This window comes from Arachis ipaensis, chromosome B2, assembly GCF_059453495.1.
Source record: "Arachis ipaensis isolate K30076 ecotype BB chromosome B2, ASM5945349v1, whole genome shotgun sequence".
Classification (NCBI taxonomy): Eukaryota; Viridiplantae; Streptophyta; class Magnoliopsida; order Fabales; family Fabaceae; genus Arachis; species Arachis ipaensis.
Window position 1 is genome coordinate 63,267,905 of NC_142437.1, and position 19,278 is coordinate 63,287,182.

The window sequence follows — 19,278 nt, forward strand, 5'->3', positions numbered from 1 at the left end:
CTTCTGAAATAGAAAGAGGAGCTCCCAAGTTAGTAATTAACTACAAACCTTTAAATAAAGCCTTAAAATGGATAATATCCCCTACCAAAAAAAATGACTTAATTAAAAAATTAAGTAATGTTACTATTTTTTCTAAATTTGATTTAAAATCTGGATATTATCACATATCCATAAAAGAGGAAGATAGATATAAAATAACATTTATAGTATCTTTTGGACATTATGAATGGAATATAATGCCTCAAGGATTAAAAAATGCAACAAGTGAGTTTTAAGAAATTATAAATAATATTTTTTATTCATATGTAGACTTCACCATAGTTTACTTAGACGATGTACTTGTGTACTCTAAGGCTGCATTTGGTTCATGTATGGGTTGAGACAGAGACACAAGAACATAGACATTGAAGACATAGACATAATGAGACATAAAATTTTTACTTTATTTGGTAACTATATACTGGACAGAACAATAAATTATAAATGTCAATATTATTCCTGTAAAAAAATTACCAATAAAAAAGAGAGAATAATGAATAAAGTGGAAATTAAAGAAAAAAGAATGGACAAAATTAAAAAAAATTGTGTATTATAAGTTGTGTCTTAGTGTCTGATAAACCACTATTTTATAGTTTATATTGTGTTTAATTGTGTGGTTTTATCATGATCTTTACCCACTTATTCATATGATTAGCATGCATTTATATTTTCTTCCTAAATTTATTACATGATTGAAAACTTGCTTCCTAGAGAATTTTAATTACGTGACGTGCGCGATCTGCATAATCTGCAGAATCGCTGGGGCGATTTCGGGCCCTATTTTGACCCAGTTTTCGGCCCAGAAAAGCAGACTAGAGCCAGAGAACATGCAGAAACCAACAACAACATTCATTTCGCATAGTTTTAGTTTTTAGATCTAGTTTTCCTCTCATCTAGGTTTTTTCTCTCTACACATTCATAGTTTTTAGGATTCTTATTTTCTATTGCTTTTTGCATTGGGATTTTGAGAAGAGTTATTACCTCATCAAGACTTCGTCATTCTAATTTGTTTTCTTTACTTGGCTTTACTCTTCCATATCCTTTAATTTACTTAATTCTACTGTTGGATTATTTTAGAATTTATCAATACAAGAGTTATTTTTATTTTTAATTGATTCTTTTGAGTTTTATTTATCATGTCTTTCTTTAATTCCCTTTCCTATGTTATGAGTTCCACATTCACAATGAGTGAGTAGTTCCCTAACTTGATGGGGAGTTGATTGAAAGGAATCCTTGAGTTGGAATACTCAAAGGAGAAATTATAATTAGGTTTATTATTGGATTGCCCTCTAATCACTAACGCTAGTCCTTCCAAGTAAGCGGACTGGGACTTGTGAATAGAAACAGCATTTCAACTTGTTTGACTTTCCCTTACATAGTAAGGGATAACTAAACAGAACAACCCCCAATTATCAATTAATCTTGAGAGTATTGCAACAAGAATAGGGCTTCCAACTAATCTACTCCCAGTCAAGGCTTTTATTTAAATCACATTAATTTTCTGATTTAATTTCCTGTCATTCAACTCAAATCTTTTTGAAAACCATCCGATTAATAAAATAGCACACTTTCCTGCAACTCGTTGGGAGACGACCTGGGATTCATACTCCCAGTATTTTAATTTTAATTTCTGTGACACCCTTTTTTTTTAAATTGATAAGCGGATTTCTGGTTGGTTGAGGACTATATTCACAACGCATATCTTATAACAATTCTTAACTCGCCAATTTCCGCCCACATCAATTTTTGGCGCCGTTGGCAGGAAGTTGCAATAGAGTGCTATAGTTATTGATTGGATTTTATTTATTTGCATTTTATTTTATTTTACTACTATGAGCTGCTTGTTTCTTTCGTTGGATGACGCGTTCGCTTCCTGACCCAAGCTTGCTAGTATTCGATCCTAAGATTGAAAGAACTATTTCACGAATAAGGCAAGCTCGGCGTCGGTTACTCCTCTCTAAGGGCGGATCTGAAACGTCACTTGAGAAAGAAACCAGCCCCCTTCTACTGATTTGGTTGTTCTACGTGCAGGTAACATGGCGGCAGCTAGGAGAGTTACTATCCAGGAGGCTGGAGCCCCTGATTTTACAATGCAACCATTTCAAGCGCATCACCCAGCGGTGGCTACAGACTTTGAAATAAAGACCGCACTGCTGAATTTGATGCCCAAGTTTCATGGCTTGCCTGCTCAAGAGCCTATCAAGCACCTGAGAGATTTTCAAGCAGCCTGTTCTACTGTCAGGCGTGATGGTGCAGATGAAACTTCAATTTTGCTGAAAGCTTTCCCGTTTTCTCTTGAGGGGAAGGCAAGAGAGTGGTACTACACTCAACCAGCAGCAATTGTATCCAACTGGGATACACTGAGAAGAGAATTCTTGGAAAAGTTCTTTCCAGCTGAAGTTACTGATAAACTGAGGAAAGATATTTCCATGATTGTTCAGGATGATTCTGAAACTCTCTATGAGTACTGGGAGCGCTTCAATAATATTCTGGAAGCTTGCCCACACCATACGATTGACAAGATAGTGTTACTCGGTTACGTCACACAAGGCATGAGGCCCCAAGACAAGACCACATTGGAAAGTGCTAGCAATGGGTCTATGAAAAAGTACAAGACCACTGAGGAGGCATGGCAATTGATTAGCGACTTAGCTGAATCTACTAGGAATCACAGGTAGAAACAAGGCCGTGCAAAAGCTGTTGCAGAAGTATCCTCTAGCAGAGAGACTGCTGCTTTAACTCAGAGTATCTGTGAAATGACCAACTTGCTGAAGCAGATGCAATTGAATCAACAACAAGTTCAGCAAGCTCAACCTTCTCCACCACAGCAAAACCAACAGTTAATCCCACAGAGAGTTTGCGGAGTCTATGCTGATTATAGCCATTATACTGATGAATGTCCACAGCTCCAGCAGGAAGACAACACCGTGGCAGCCACTCATAACTTCTATGACCGCCCTAACCAAGGGTACAATCAAAGTGGCAATTACAACCATGGATAGCAGGACAATTCTAACCAGAATTAGAAGGACAACAACAACAATAGAGAAGGCAGAGATAATCAAAGAAATCAGAGGTGGAATAACAACAACAACAGGCAGCAGAACCAGTACCAGCCTTACAGAGCACCTCACCTGAGGCAATCCCAAGGACTACAGAATACCTAACAGTAGACCTCTCAAATTACCTATCCTTCTTCTTCTGCTAATGATGACTTACTACAATTAATTGATCGGAGACAGCAGACCATAGAAAATAACATTAATGCCACTCTGAATGGTCTGAACGCTACTTTGCAAGCTCTTATCTCACAGATTGGTTCAATGAATAACTCCAATAATCAACCTTTGAGCTCCAGTGGAATTCCCTCTCAACCATTATCCAATCCCAAGGGTGATATTAATGCCATCACCCTAAGGTCCAGAACCACACTGCAGGAGAGGAACCAGGAGGAGCCAAGCTCACCAAAACACGCCTCAGCTGAAGAGGTAGTGTAAATAGAAGATATTGAAGAGGAAGAAGACATACAGGACATAGCTGAAAAAGAAGAAGCTCGACCACAGGAGGAAGCATCAAAAGGCGCAGACACTACAGAAGACACCACTCCTATTCCATTTTCACAACTTGCAAGGAAGCCCAAGAAGCAGCTGCAACCTGATCCAAAAATGGTAGAGATATTAAAAAAGGTTGAGGTAACTGTTCCTCTATTTGATGTTATTCAACAGGTACCTAAGTATGCAAAGTTTCTAAAAGATTTATGTATACATAAAGACAAAATCAATGAATTAGAAACTATTCCTTTAGGTAGTTCCATATCTGCTTTAATGGGAGGTTTACTTGAAAAGTGTAGTGACCCAGGTCCTTGTATAGTTAATTCTACTATTGGTGGTGAGATAATTTCTGACTGCATGTGTGATTTAGGAGCATGTGTGAGTATAATGCCTTTGTCTATATATGATGTTTTGAGGCTCCCTCCCTTAAAAAGGTCAGCAGCTCATTTTGTGTTAGCAGATAAAAGCATTATTACAGTGGTTGGAGTTGCTGAAGATGTATTAGTGGGCATTAAGGGACTCACGTTCCCCATTGATTTTTATATCCTAGAAATGCCCCAAAATGACTCAGACAAGCTATCATCAATCCTACTCGGAAGGCCATTCTTGAAGACCTCAAAGTTTAAATTAGATGCTTTTTCATGAACATACTCTTTTGAAATAGATGGCCGAATAGTGATCTTCAACCTGAATGGAGTTATGACGCATCCTCCGGAGGATCACTCTATCCTCAAGTGTGACATTATAGATGAAACCGTGGCTGAAGTCCATCAGGAGGAACTTGAAGAGAAGCACACAGGACAAGGTCCAAGTGTGGGGACATTCTCAGAGGACAATGACAGTGCTTTGCCATTGTTACCAGCTCCAGACAACCCAGAGCCTGACCATGATCAGAAATTAGAACTAAAACCCCTTCCTCCACACCTCAAATATGCTTACCTTGAAGACAAGCAGAAGTTTCCAGTTATCATTGCAAGGGAGCTCACTTCTCAACAAGAAGAGCAGTTACTTGGTGTGCTGAGGAGACACAAAAAGGCAATTGGTTGGAGTTTGGTAGATATAGTAGGCATCAACTCTCAAGTCTGTGAGCATAGAATATTTTTAGAAGGGGGAGCAAGACCTGTCCGTCAACCCCAGAGAAGACTGAATCCCACTATCCTCGAGGTTGTCAAAAAGGAAGTGACCAGACTACTGGAGGCAGACATCATCTACCCCATCTCAGACAGTGAATGGGTGAGCCCAGTACAAGTAGTGCCAAAGAAGTCTGGAGTCACTACAGTGAAGAATGAGCATGGAGAGCTTATAGCAACCAGAGTTCATCAGAACGCCTGAAGGGTCTGCATTGACTACAGACGCCTCAACCAAGCCACCCGTAAGGATCACTATCCTCTCCCATTCATTGATCAAATGCTGGATCGCCTGTCAGGTAAATCACATTATTGTTTTCTAGATGGTTACACAGGTTATTTCCAGATTCATATAGCTCCTGGGGATCAGGAAAAGACCACTTTTACATGTCCTTTTGGGACTTATGCTTACAAGAGAATGCCCTTTGGCTTGTGTAATACACCAGCTACTTTTCAGAGGTGCATGATGAGTCTTTTCTCTGGTCTTATTAAGGACTGCATGGAAGTTTTTATGGATGATTTTAGTGTTTATGGCGATTCCTTTAGCCTTTGCTTAGATGGATTATCTAGAGTATTAGATAGATGTGTCAGTACAAACCTTGTATTAAATTTTGAAAAATGTCACTTTATGGTTAAACAAGGGATTGTACTAGGACATGTTGTGTCTAATATTGGCATTTCTGTAGATCCAGCAACGGTGGATGTTATTTCTAGTTTACCTTACCCCTCTTCTGTGAGGGAAGTCCGTTCGTTCCTTGGCCATGCAAGTTTTTACAGGAGATTCATTAAGGACTTTAGTAAGGTAGCACTTCCCTTATCCAGGCTACTGCAGAAAGATATTGAGTTCGAGTTCAGTAAAAATTGCAAACAAGTGTTTGATAAGTTGAAAACTGCCCTGACTCAAGCTCCAATTGTGAGAGGATCAGACTGGAGCCAACCATTTGAAATAATGTGTGATGCTTCCAACCATGCCGTAGGTGCAGCACTGGCTCAGCGTGAAGGTAAGGATCCTTCTGTTATTGCTTACGCGTCTAAAACTTTAGATGCCGCTCAGTCGAATTACACTACTACTGAGAAAGAGCTTCTTGCTATTGTTTTTGCTCTGGATAAATTCCGAGCCTATTTACTTGGTACTAAAGTAGCAGCGTATTGATGAGCGGATAATTTATACGCTTTTTGGTATTGTTTTTAGTATGCTTTTAGTAGAATCTAGTTACTTTTAGGGATGTTTTCATTAGTTTTTATGTTAAATTCATATTTCTGGACTTTACTATGAGTTTGTGTGTTTTTCTGTGATTTCAGGTATTTTCTGGCTGAAATTGAGGGACTTGAGCAAAAATCAGATTCAGAGGTTGAAGAAGGACTGCTGATGCTGTTGGATTCTGACCTCCCTGCACTCAAAATGGATTTTCTGGAGCTACAGAACTGAAAATGGCGTGCTTCCAATTGCATTGGAAAGTAGACATCCAGGGCTTTCCAGAAATATATAATAGTCCATACTTTGCTCGAGAATAGATGACGTAAAGCGGCGTTCAACGCCAGCTCTCTGCCCGATTCTGGAGTTCAGCGCCAGAAATGGATCAAGAACCAGAGTTGAACGCCAGAAATGGATCAAAACCTGGCGTTCAACTCCACAAATGGCCTCTGCACGTGTAAAGTTAAAGCTCAGCCCAAGCACACACCAAGTGGGCCCCGGAAGTGGATTTATACATCAATTACTTACTTATGTAAACCCTAGTAGCTAGTCTATTATAAATAGGACCTTTTACGATTGTATTAGACAACTTTTGATCCTGGACTGTATCTTTTGATCATTTTTAGATCTCTAGACCTCCATGGGAGGCTGGCCATTCGGCCATGCTTACCCTCTATTCACTTATGTATTTTTAACGGTAGAGTTTCTACACTCTATAGATTAAGGTGTGGAGCTCTGCTGTTCCTCAAAGATTAATGCAAAGTACTACTGTTTTCTATCCAATTCATTTTATTTTGCTTCTAAGATATTCATTCGCTCTTCAACCTGAATGTGATGAACGTGACAATCATCATCATTCCTTATGAACGCGTGCTTGACAACCACATCCGTTCTACTTTCGATTGAATGAGTGTCTCTTAGATCTCTTAACCAGAATCTTCGTGGTATAAGCTAGATTGATGGCGGCATTCAAGAGAATCCGGAAAGTCTAAACCTTGTCTGTGGTATTCCGAGTAGGATTCAATGATTGAATGACTGTGACGAGCTTCAAACTCGCGATTGCTGGGCGTAGTGACAGAACGCAAAAGGATAGTAAATCCTATTCCAGCATGATCGAGAACCGACAGATGAATAGCCGTGCCGTGACAGGGTGCGTTGACAATTTTTACTGAGAGGATAGGATGTAAACCATTGACAAGGGTGATGCCTCCAGACGATTAGCCGTGCCCTGACAGGGCATTTGGATCATTTTCCCGAGAGAAGACCGAAAGTAGCCATTGACAATGGTGATGCATTACATAAAGCTAGCCATGGAAAGGAGTAAGACTGATTGGATGAAGATAGCAGGAAAGCAGAGATTCAGAGGAACAAGTGCATCTCTATACGCTTATCTGAAATTCTCACCAAGGAATTACATAAGTATTTCTATCCCTATTTTATTAATTACTTTCGAAAACCCCATTACTATTTTATATCCGCCTGACTGAGATTTACAAGGTGACCATAGCTTGCTTCATACCAACAATCTCCGTGGGATTCGACCCTTACTCACGTAAGGTATTACTTGGACGACCCAGTGCACTTACTGGTTAGTTGTGCGAAGTTGTGAACCATGGTATTGGCATCATGTTTTTGGCGCCATTACCAGGGAAAGAAAGAGCGATGAATTTTACATAATCAAAGTGTAATCACAATTTCTGCGCACCAAGTTTTTGGCGCCGTTGCCGGGGATTGTTCGAGTTTGGACAACTGACGGTTCATCTTGTTGCTCGGATTGGATAACTTTCTCTTCATTTTCTTTTCAAAAAAAAAAGTTTTCAAAAATTTTTCAAAAAATCTTTCAAAAATTTCTCCTTTGTTTTCGAAAAAAAAAATGTTTTCAAAAATATATTTTTCTACAGAATTTTTAAGAATGAATTCTAGTGTTTCATAAAGCTTGTTGAAGCCTGGCTGGCTGTAAAGCCACGACTGTAGGGCATGTTAGACGTGTCATGTCTGAGTTACATACTAAAGCTTGGCTGGCTATTAAGCCATGCCTGACCCTTTGATTGGAGCTTTAGTCTAAAGAGCATAAGATTCCTGGAATTCATATTAAAAATTTTGGAATCCTTATTTTTCTTTTTCAAAATGATTTTCGAAAAAAAAAATTAAAAGAAAATACAAAAAAATTATAAAATCATAAAAATAAAAAATATTTTCATGTTTCTTGTTTGAGTCATGTGTCATGTTATAAGTTTGGTGTCAATTGCATATTCATATTGCATCTTTCGAAAATTGCATTCATGCATGTGTTCTTCATGATCTTCAAGTTGTTCTTGGTAAGTCTTCTTGTTTGATCTTGATGTTTTCTTGTTTTGTGTTGTACGATGTTTTTCATATGCATTCTTGAATTCTTAGTGCCTAAGCATTAAAGATTTCTAAGTTTGGTGTCTTGCATGTTTTCTTTGCATTAAAAATTTTTTTTAAAAATGTGTTCTTGATGTTCATCATGATCTTCATAGTGTTCTTGGTGTTCATCTTGACATTCATAGTGTTCTTGCATGCATTCCTTGTTTTGATTCAAAAATAAAAGAGAAAAACATGAAAATGATGTTTTTAATTTTTCTCTCTCATCATTAAAAATTCAAAAATAAAAAAAATATCTTTCCCTTTTTCTCTGTTAAAATTTCGAAAATTAGATTTGACTTTTTCAAAAAATTTTAAAATCTAGTTGTTTTTATGAGTCAAATCAAATTTTCAATTTAAAAATCTTATCTTTTTCAAAATCTTTTTCAAAAATCAAATCTTTTTCAATTTTTTTAGTTATTTTCGAAAATTATAAAAATATTTTTCAAAAATCTTTTTTTATTTTACATCATATTTTCGAAAATAACATCATCAATTAATGTTTTGATTCAAAAATTTCAAGTTTGTTACTTGCTTGTTAAGAAAAATTCAAACTTTGAATTCTAGAATCATATCTTATGATTTCTTGTGAATCAAGTCATTAATTGTGATTTTAAAATTCAAATCTTTTTCAAAAACTAATTTTCATCATATCTTTTCAAAAATATCTTCTCATCTCATTTTTTTCAAAAATTTGATTTCAAAATATCTTCTCTAACTTCCTAACTTCTTATCTTCTCAAAAATTGTTTCAACTAACTAACTAACTTTTTGTTTGTTTCTTATCTTTTTCAAAACCACCTAACTAACTCTCTCTCTCTAATTTTCGAAAATATCTTCCCCCTTTTTCAAAAATTTCTTTTTAATTAACTAATTATTTTAACTTTTGATTTTAAAATTTTCAAAAAATTACTAACATTTTTCAAAAACTATTTTCGAAAATCACTAACTCTTTTTTAAAAATTATTTTCGAAAATTCTCCTTCTCTCTCATCTCCTTCTATTTATTTATTCATCTACTAACACTTCATCTCACCTAAATTCGAACCCTCTCTTCCATCTGTGTTCGAATTTCTTCTTCTTCTTTTCTTCTAACTCACACTGGGACCTCTATATTGTGGTAAAAAGGACCCCTATTATTATTATTTTTCTATTCTCTCTTTTTTTCATATGAGCAGGAGCAAGGACAAGAACATTCTTGTTGAAGCAGATCCAGAAACTGAAAGGACTTTGAAGAGTAAATTAAGAGAAGCTAAATTACAACAATCCAGAGAGAACCTTTCAGAAATTTTTGAACAGGAAGAGGAGATGGCAGCCGAAAATAATAATAATGCAAGGAGAATGCTTGGTGACTTTACTGCACCTAATTCCAATTTACAGGGAAGAAGCATCTCCATTCTTGCCATTGGAGCAAACAATTTTGAGCTGAAACCTCAATTAGTTTCTCTGATGCAGCAGAACTGCAAGTTTCATGGACTTCCATCTGAAGATCCTTTTTAGTTTTTAACTGAATTCTTGCAGATCTGTGATACTGTAAAGACTAATGGAGTAGATCCTGAAGTCTACAGGCTCATGCTTTTCCCTTTTGCTGTAAGAGACAGAGCTAGAGTATGGTTGGACTCTCAACCTAAAGATAGCCTGAACTCTTGGGATAAGCTGGTCACGGCTTTCTTAGCCAAGTTCTTTCCTCCTCAAAAGCTGAGCAAGCTTAGAGTGGATGTTCAAACCTTCAAACAAAAAGATGGTGAATCCCTCTATGAAGCTTGGGAAAGATACAAACAGTTGACCAAAAAGTGTCCTTCTGACATGCTTTCAGAATGGACCATCCTGGATATATTCTATGATGGTTTATCTGAGTTATCAAAGATGCCATTGGATACTTCTGCAGGTGGATCCATTCACCTAAAGAAAACGCCTGCAGAAGCTCAAGAACTCATTGACATGGTTGCTAATAACCAGTTCATGTACACTTCTGAGAGGAATCCTGTGAGTAATGGGACGCCTATGAAGAAGGGAGTTCTTGAAGTTGATACTCTGAATGCCATATTGGCTCAGAATAAAATATTGACTCAGCAAGTCAATATGATTTTCCAGAGTCTGAATGGAATGCAAGCTGCATCCAACAGTACTCAAGAGGCATCTTCTGAAGAAGAAGCTTATGATCCTGAGAACCCTGCAATAGCAGAGGTGAATTACTTAGGTGAACCTTATGGAAACACCTATAACTCATCATGGAGAAATCATCCAAATTTCTCATGGAAGGATCAAAAGCCTTAACAAGGCTTTAATAATGGTGGAAGAAACAGGTTTAGCAATGGCAAGCCTTTTCCATCATCCACTCAGTAACAGATAGAGAATTCTGAGCAAAACCCATCTAGCCTAGCAAACTTAGTCTCTGATCTATCTAAGGCCACTGTGAGTTTCATGAATGAAACAAGGTCTTCCATTAGAAATTTGGAAGCACAAGTGGGCCAGCTGAGTAAAAGGATCACTGAAATCCCTCCTAGTACTCTCCCAAGCAATACAGAAGAAAATCCAAAAGGAGAGTGCAAGGCCATTGACATAACCAAAATGGCCGAACCCAATGAGGGAGAGGAAGACGTGAATCCCGAGGAGGAAGACCTCCTAGGACGTACAGTGATCAATAAGGAGCTTCTCTCTGAGGAACCAAAGGACTCTGAGGCTCATCTAGAGACCATAGAGACTCCATTGAACCTTCTTATGCCATTCATGAGCTCTGATGAGTATTCCTCTTCTGAAGAGAATGAGGATGTTACTGAAGAGCAAACTGCCAAGTTTCTTGGTGCAATCATGAAGCTAAATGCCAAATTATTTGGCATTGATACTTGGGAAGATGAACCTCCCTTGTTCATCAATGAACTAAGTGATCTGGATCAACTGACATTGCCTCAGAAGAGACAGGATCCTGGAAAGTTCATAATACCTTGTACTATAGGCACCATGATCTTTAAAGCTCTGTATGACCTTGGTTCAGGGATAAACCTCATGCCCCTCTCTGTAATAGAGAAACTGGGAATCCATGGAGTGCAAGCTGCTAAAATCTCACTAGAGATGGCAGACAATTCAAGAAAACAGGCTTATGGACAAGTAGAGGACGTGTTAGTAAAGGTTGAAGGCCTTTACATCCCTGCTGATTTCGTAGTCCTAGATACTGGAAAGGAAGAGGATGAATCCATCATCCTAGGAAGACCTTTCCTAGCCACAGCAAGAGCTGTGATTGATGTCGACAGAGGAGAATTGATCCTTCAATTAAATGAGGACAACCTTGTGTTTACAACTCAAGGATCTCTCTCTGCATCCATGGAGAGGAAGCAGAAAAAGCTTCTCTCAAAGCAGAGTCAAACAAAGCCCCCACAGTCAAACTCTAAGTTTGGTGTTGGGAGGCCACAACCAAACTCTAAGTTTGGTGTTGAACTCCCATATCCAAACTCTAAGTTTGGTGTTGGGGAGTTTCAACAATGCTCTGAACATCTGTGAGGCTCCATGAGAGCCCACTGTCAAGCTATTGACATTAAAGAAGCGCTTGTTGGGAGGCAACCCAATTTTTATTTATCTAATAATATTTTTTAGTTATATGTCTTTATAGGTTCATGATCATGTGGAGTCACAAAATAAATATAGAAATTGAAAATGGAATCAAAAATAGCAGAAGAAAAATCACACCCTGGAGGTAGCACCTGCCTGGCGTTCAACGCCAGAACAGAGCATGGTTCTGGCGCTGAACGCCCAAAATGGGCAGTCTTTGGGTGCTGAACGCCCAGAACAGGCATGGTTCTGGCGTTCAGCGCCAGAAATGGCCAACAAATGGGCGTTGAACGCCCAAAATGGGCACCAACCTGGCGCTGAACGCCCAGAGTTGTGTGCAAAGGCATTTTACATGCCTAATTTGGTGCAAGGGTGTAAATCCCTGAACACCTCAGGATCTGTGGACCCCACAGGATCATCTCAGGATCTGTGGACCCCACAGGATCCCCACCTACCTCCACTCACTTCTTCTCACCCCTCTTTCACACAATCCCATAAACACTCTTCCCCAAAACTCTTCACCAATCACCTCAATCTCTCTTCCCCATCACCTCTTCTCCACTCATATCCATCCACTCTTCCCCATAAACCTACCTCATAAACCCCACCTACCTTCAAGATTCAAAACCAATTTCCCACCCAAACCCACCCATATGGCCGAAACCTTCCCCCCTCCCTTCCCTATATAAAGCCCTCCATTCTTCTTCAAATTCACACAACACAACCCCCTATACCCTTCTTGGCCGAAACACAACACCTTCCCCCTTTCCTCCATATCTTCTTCTTCTTCCTCTATTCTTTCTTTTATTGCTCGAGGGCGAGCAATATTCTAAGTTTGGTGTAGTAAAAGCATAAGCTTTTTATTTTTCCATTACCATTGATGGCACCTAAGATTGGAGAATCCTCTAAGAAAGGAAAAGGGAAGACAAAAGCTTCCACCTCCGAGTCATGGGAGATGGAAAGGTTCATCTCCAAAGCCCATCAAGACCACTTCTATGATGTTGTGGCCAAGAAAAAGGTGATCCCTGAGGTCCCTTTCAAACTCAAAAGAAATGAGTATCCAGAGATCCGACATGAAATTCAAAGAAGAGGTTGGGAAGTTCTAACAAATCCCATCCAACAAGTCGGCATCCTAATGGTTCAAGAGTTCTATGCCAATGCATGGATCACCAAGAACCATGATCAAAGTAAGAACCCGAATCCAAAGAACTATGTTACAATGGTTCGGAGGAAATACTTAGATTTTAGTCCGGAAAATGTAAGGTTGGCGTTTAACTTGCCTATGATGAAAGGAGATGAACGCCCCTACACTAGAAGGGTCAACTTTAATCAAAGGTTGGACCAAGTCCTTATGGACATATGTGTGGAAGGAGCTCAATGGAAGATTGACTCCAAAGGCAAGCTGGTTCAACTAAGAAGATTGGACCTCAAGCCTGTGGCTAGAGGATGGTTGGAATTCATCCAATGCTCCATCATCCCCACTAGCAACCGATCTGAAGTTACTGTGGATCGAGCCATCATGATTCATAGCATCATGATTGGAGAGGAAATAGAAGTTCATGAAGTCATCTCTAATGAACTCTACAAAATAGCCGAAAAGTCATCCCCTATGGCAAGGCTAGCATTTCCTCATCTTATTTGCCATCTATGTTACTCAGCTGGAGCTTTCATAGAAGGAGATATTCCCATTAAGGAAGAGAAGCCCATCACTAAGAAGAAGATAGAGCAAGCAAGAGAGCCCATTCATGGAGCTCAAGAGGCGCAAGAAGCTCATCACCATGAGATCCCGGAGATGCCTCAAATGCAATTTCCTCCACAAAACTATTGGGAGCAAATCAACACCTCCCTAGGAGAATTAAGTGCCAACATGGGACAATTAAGGGTGGAACATCAAGAGCACTCCATCATGCTTCATGAAACAAGAGAAGATCAAAAAGCAATGAGGGAGGAGCAACAAAGACAAGGAAGAGACATAGAAGAGCTCAAGGACATAATTGGTTCCTCAAGAAGGAAATGCCACCATCACTAAGGTGGATTCATTCCTTGTTCTTATTTCTTCTGTTTTTCGTTTTCTGTGTTATGTGCTTATCTATGTTTGTGTCTTCATTACATGATCATTAGTAATTAGTAACTATGTCTTAAAGTTATGAATGTCCTATGAATCCATCACCTCTCTTAAATGAAAAATGTTTTAATTCAAAAGAACAAGAAGTACATGAGTTTCGAATTTATCCTTGAACTTAGTTTAATTATATTGATGTGGTGACAATGCTTCTTGTTTTCTGAATGTATGCTTGAACAGTGCATATGTCTTTTGAAGTTGTTGTTTAAGAATGTTAAATATGTTGGCTCTTGAAAGAATGATGACTAGGAGACATGTTATTTGATAATCTGAAAAATTATAAAAATGATTCTTGAAGCAAGAAAAAGCAGCAAAGAACAAAGCTTGCAGAAAAAAAAAATATAGGCGAAAAAAAATAGAAAGAAAAAGAAAAAGCAAGCAGAAAAAGCCAAAAGCTCTTAAAACCAAGAGGCAAGAGCAAAAAGCCAGTAACCCTTAAAACCAAAAGGCAAGGGTAATAAAAAGGATCCCAAGGCTTTGAGCATCAGTGGATAGGAGGGCCTAAAGGAATAAAATCCTGGCCTAAGCGGCTAAACCAAGCTGTCCCTAACCATGTGCTTGTGGCGTGTAGGTGTCAAGTGAAAACTTGAGACTGAGCGGTTAAAGTCAAGGTCCATAGCAAAAAAAGAGTGTGCTTAAGAACCCTGGACACCTCTAATTGGGGACTTTAGCAAAGCTGAGTCACAATCTGAAAAGGTTCACCCAATTATGTGTCTGTGGCATTTATGTATCCGGTGGTAATACTGGAAAACAAAGTGCTTAGGGCCACGGCCAAGACTCATAAAATAGCTGTGTTCAAGAATCATCATACTGAACTAGGAGAATCAATAACACTATCTTAACTCTGAGTTCCTATAGATGCCAATCATTCTGAACCTCAATGGATAGAGTGAGATGCCAAAACTATTCAAGAGGCAAAAAGCTATAAGTCCCGCTCATATGATTGAAGCTATGTTTCATTGATAGTTTGGAATTTATAGTATATTCTCTTCTTTTTATCCTATTTGATTTTCAGTTGCTTGGGGACAAGCAACAATTTAAGTTTGGTGTTGTGATGAGCGGATAATTTATACGCTTTTTGGCATTATTTTTAGTATGCTTTTAGTAGAATCTAGTTACTTTTAGGGATGTTTTCATTAGTTTTTATGTTAAATTCACATTTCTGGACTTTACTATGAGTTTGTATGTTTTTCTGTGATTTCAGGTATTTTCTAGCTGAAATTGAGGGACTTGAGCAAAAATCAGATTCAGAGGTTGAAGAAGGACTGCTGATGCTGTTGGATTCTGACCTCCCTGCACTCAAAATGGATTTTCTGGAGCTACAGAACTCAAAATGGCGTGCTTCCAATTGCATTGGAAAGTAGACATCCAGGGATTTCCAGAAATATATAATGGTCCATACTTTGCTCGAGAATAGATGACGTAAAGCGGCGTTCAACGCCAGCTCTCTGCCCGATTCTGGAGTTCAGCGCCAGAAATGGATCAAGAACCAGAGTTGAACGCCAGAAATGGATCAAAACCTGGCGTTCAACTCCAAAAATGGCCTCTGCACGTGTAAAGTTAAAGCTCAGCCCAAGCACACACCAAGTGGGCCCCGGAAGTGGATTTATACATCAATTACTTACTTATGTAAACCCTAGTAGCTAGTCTATTATAAATAGGACCTTTTACGATTGTATTAGACAACTTTTGATCCTGGACTGTATCTTTTGATCATTTTTAGATCTCTAGACCTCCATGGGAGGCTGGCCATTCGGCCATGCTTACCCTCTATTCACTTATGTATTTTTAACGGTAGAGTTTCTACACTCTATAGATTAAGGTGTGGAGCTCTGCTGTTCCTCAAAGATTAATGCAAAGTACTACTGTTTTCTATCCAATTCATTTTATTTTGCTTCTAAGATATTCATTCGCTCTTCAACCTGAATGTGATGAACGTGACAATCATCATCATTCCTTATGAACGCGTGCTTGACAACCACATCCGTTCTACTTTCGATTGAATGAGTGTCTCTTAGATCTCTTAACCAGAATCTTCGTGGTATAAGCTAGATTGATGGCGGCATTCAAGAGAATCCGGAAAGTCTAAACCTTGTCTGTGGTATTCCGAGTAGGATTCAATGATTGAATGACTGTGACGAGCTTCAAACTCGCGATTGCTGGGCGTAGTGACAGAACGCAAAAGGATAGTAAATCCTATTCCAGCATGATCGAGAACCGACAGATGAATAGCCGTGCCGTGACAGGGTGCGTTGACAATTTTTACTGAGAGGATAGGATGTAAACCATTGACAAGGGTGATGCCTCCAGACGATTAGCCGTGCCCTGACAGGGCATTTGGATCATTTTCCCGAGAGAAGACCGAAAGTAGCCATTGACAATGGTGATGCATTACATAAAGCTAGCCATGGAAAGGAGTAAGACTGATTGGATGAAGATAGCAGGAAAGCAGAGATTCAGAGGAACAAGTGCATCTCTATACGCTTATCTGAAATTCTCACCAAGGAATTACATAAGTATTTCTATCCCTATTTTATTAATTACTTTCGAAAACCCCATTACTATTTTATATCCGCCTGACTGAGATTTACAAGGTGACCATAGCTTGCTTCATACCAACAATCTCCGTGGGATTCGACCCTTACTCACGTAAGGTATTACTTGGACGACCCAGTGCACTTACTGGTTAGTTATGCGAAGTTGTGAACCATGGTATTGGCATCATGTTTTTGGCGCCATTACCAGGGAAAGAAAGAGCGATGAATTTTACATAATCAAAGTGTAATCACAATTTCTGCGCACCATGTATTCAGACCACGTAGCTCTAAAGTATTTATTAGCTAAAAAGGAGTCCAAACCAAGGCTTATACGTTGGATACTACTATTACAAGAATTTGATTTGGAAATTAAGGACAGGAGTGGTAACCAGAATTTAGTGGCAGACCACTTGAGTCGCCTTGAACATATTACAAATGACTCCACTCCTATAGCTGATAATTTCCCATTTGATAACCTGCAAGCAGTATCTGAGATAGTCCCTTGGTATGCACCTGTAGCTAATTATCTAGTTAGCCGCACCTTCCCTCCGAACTTTTCTAAGCATCAAAGAGACAAGCTGAAAAGCGAGTCTAAATATTATATATGGGATGACCCATATTTATGGAGATGTGGCACTGACCAGGTAATTAGACGGTGTGTGCCTCAATGAGAATTCCAGTCCATCTTAGAGGCCTGTCACTCATCTGAGAGTGGAGGAGATTTTGGCCCTCAAAGGACTGCTAGAAAAATTTTAGACTGTGGATTCTGGTGGCCTACTCTTTTTAGAGACGCTGTTGAATTTTGTAAATCTTGTTTTCCATGCCAGAAATTTGGTAATATATCCAGGAAGGATGAGATGCCTCAACAAATTATGCTTTTTTGTGAAATTTTTGATGTTTGGGGCGTTGACTTCATGGGTCCATTTCCAAATTCTAATGGTTATTTATATATATTGTTAGCTGTAGATTACGTTTCCAAATGGGTGGAAGCAATTCCTACCCGCACTGATGATGCTAACACTGTTGTTTCCTTTGTGAGAAACCATATTATTTGTCGCTTTGGATCACCACGAGCAATCGTGAGCGATCAAGGCACCCATTTTTGTAACAGGAGACTAACCGAATTAATGAAGAAGCATGGGATAATTCATAAGGTTGCAACAGCATACCACCCTCAGACTAATGGGCAAGCCGAGGTGTCAAACAGAGAAATAAAGCGTATCTTGCAGAAGATAGTCAAACCTCATAGAAGAGACTAGAGCACCAGGCTATAAGATGCACTTTGGGCATACAGAACCGCATACAAAACACCCATTGGGATGAGTTCTTTCCACTTAGTTTATGGAAAAGCTTATCATCTCCCTGTTGAAGTAGAGCACAAAGCCTTCTGGGCAGTAAAGGAGTGCAACATGGGAATTGAAAAAGCCAGAGCAGAAAGGAGATTACAACTGCAAGAATTGGAAAGCCTTCGCCTGGAAGCTTATGAGAACTCAAGACTATACAAGGAGAAGATGAAGGCTGTACATGATCAGCACATCAGGAGGAAAGAGTTCCAACCTGGGGATTTAGTCTTCCTTTACAAATCTCAACTGAGGCTCATGCCAGGCAAGTTGAGATCAAGATGGGAAGGTCCATACAGAGTAGAGAAGGCCGAACCGTATGGAGTTTATCACCTAAGCCATCCTTCAAGCTCTGAACTTATCAAAGTTAATGGACATCGTTTAAAGCTGTACCATGGCGAGCAGCTGAAGAAAAACAAGGAGCTCGAGATCTTCCTCTTGGAAGATCCCCACATAGCCGAAGACTGAGCTAGTGGAGCGTCCAACTTACGGACGTTAAAGCAAAGTGCTAGGTGGGAGACAACCCACCATGGTATGATCGTTCTTTTCCTTATTTTTTATTTTCTTATTCAATAACTTGTCTCTTTATTAGTACATTTCGTGCATCTGCATCTGCATATTTTTATTTAAAAAAAACGTTACGCGACGCGACCGCATCATTGACGCGTCCGCGTCGCAAGGAGATGGGAGAAAATAATAAACAAACAGAGAGTCATGCAGGAGCGTGGCTGGAGGTGTGCCCGTGGCACAAATCGTCCCACGCAACCGCATCGCTGACGCGTCCGCGTCGAATGGGAATACTGACCTCCCACGCGACCGCGTGCCCCACACGGCCGCGTGACCTGGATTTCGACGTAACAAGGGTACACGACCGAAAGTTGTGCTAGAGTGGTGCTGGATTGGTGCTGAGCGCATAATCCTTTCCACGCGGCCGCGTGAGTGACGCGGCCGCGTCCTATCCTTCTACCAGCCCACTCACGCGATTGCATGCCCCACGCGATCGCGTCACCCAAAATTTGGCACTAATATGATTTTGAACAGAGAGTTGTGCGAGTGCGAGGCTTCCCTCACGCCATTAGCCTAAAACGGGCCATGCGACCGCGTGACCGACGCAACCGCGTCATTCAGTTTCAACGCAAGTCGTGCGACCGCGTGCCTCATGCGACCGCATCGCTTGCACCGCACAGTTTTTCTGATTTGCCAATTATCTTATCTTTTTCTCCCTAAATCCTATTTTCTCTTTTCCCTCCTTATTTCTTCTCCCTCCCTTCCTTCCTTCTTCCTTCTTTCTCACTTTTTCTTACACTTTCTCTCTCTCACCCCCATGAACAAGGTTTTTCTTGTTCTCCTTCCCTTCTTACTTTTCTATTATTCTTCTTATTTTTATATGTGATCTTCTTTTCTCTTTGTTTTACCTTCATTATTCATATTGTCTTTT

The 19,278-nt window shown here is 39.5% G+C and overlaps 2 non-coding genes across 2 annotated transcripts; both read right to left on the reverse strand.

The window, feature by feature from the left end:
• Positions 1–2,447: 2,447 nt before the first annotated feature.
• Positions 2,448–2,555, reverse strand: LOC148574131 (small nucleolar RNA R71). Its single transcript, XR_015906699.1, has one exon. It is a non-coding gene; the product is annotated as a small nucleolar RNA R71 (small nucleolar RNA).
• A 7,444-nt stretch (positions 2,556–9,999) lies between these two features.
• LOC148574132 (small nucleolar RNA R71) lies at positions 10,000–10,107 on the reverse strand. The gene has a single exon (XR_015905512.1). It is a non-coding gene; the product is annotated as a small nucleolar RNA R71 (small nucleolar RNA).
• Positions 10,108–19,278: the final 9,171 nt, after the last annotated feature.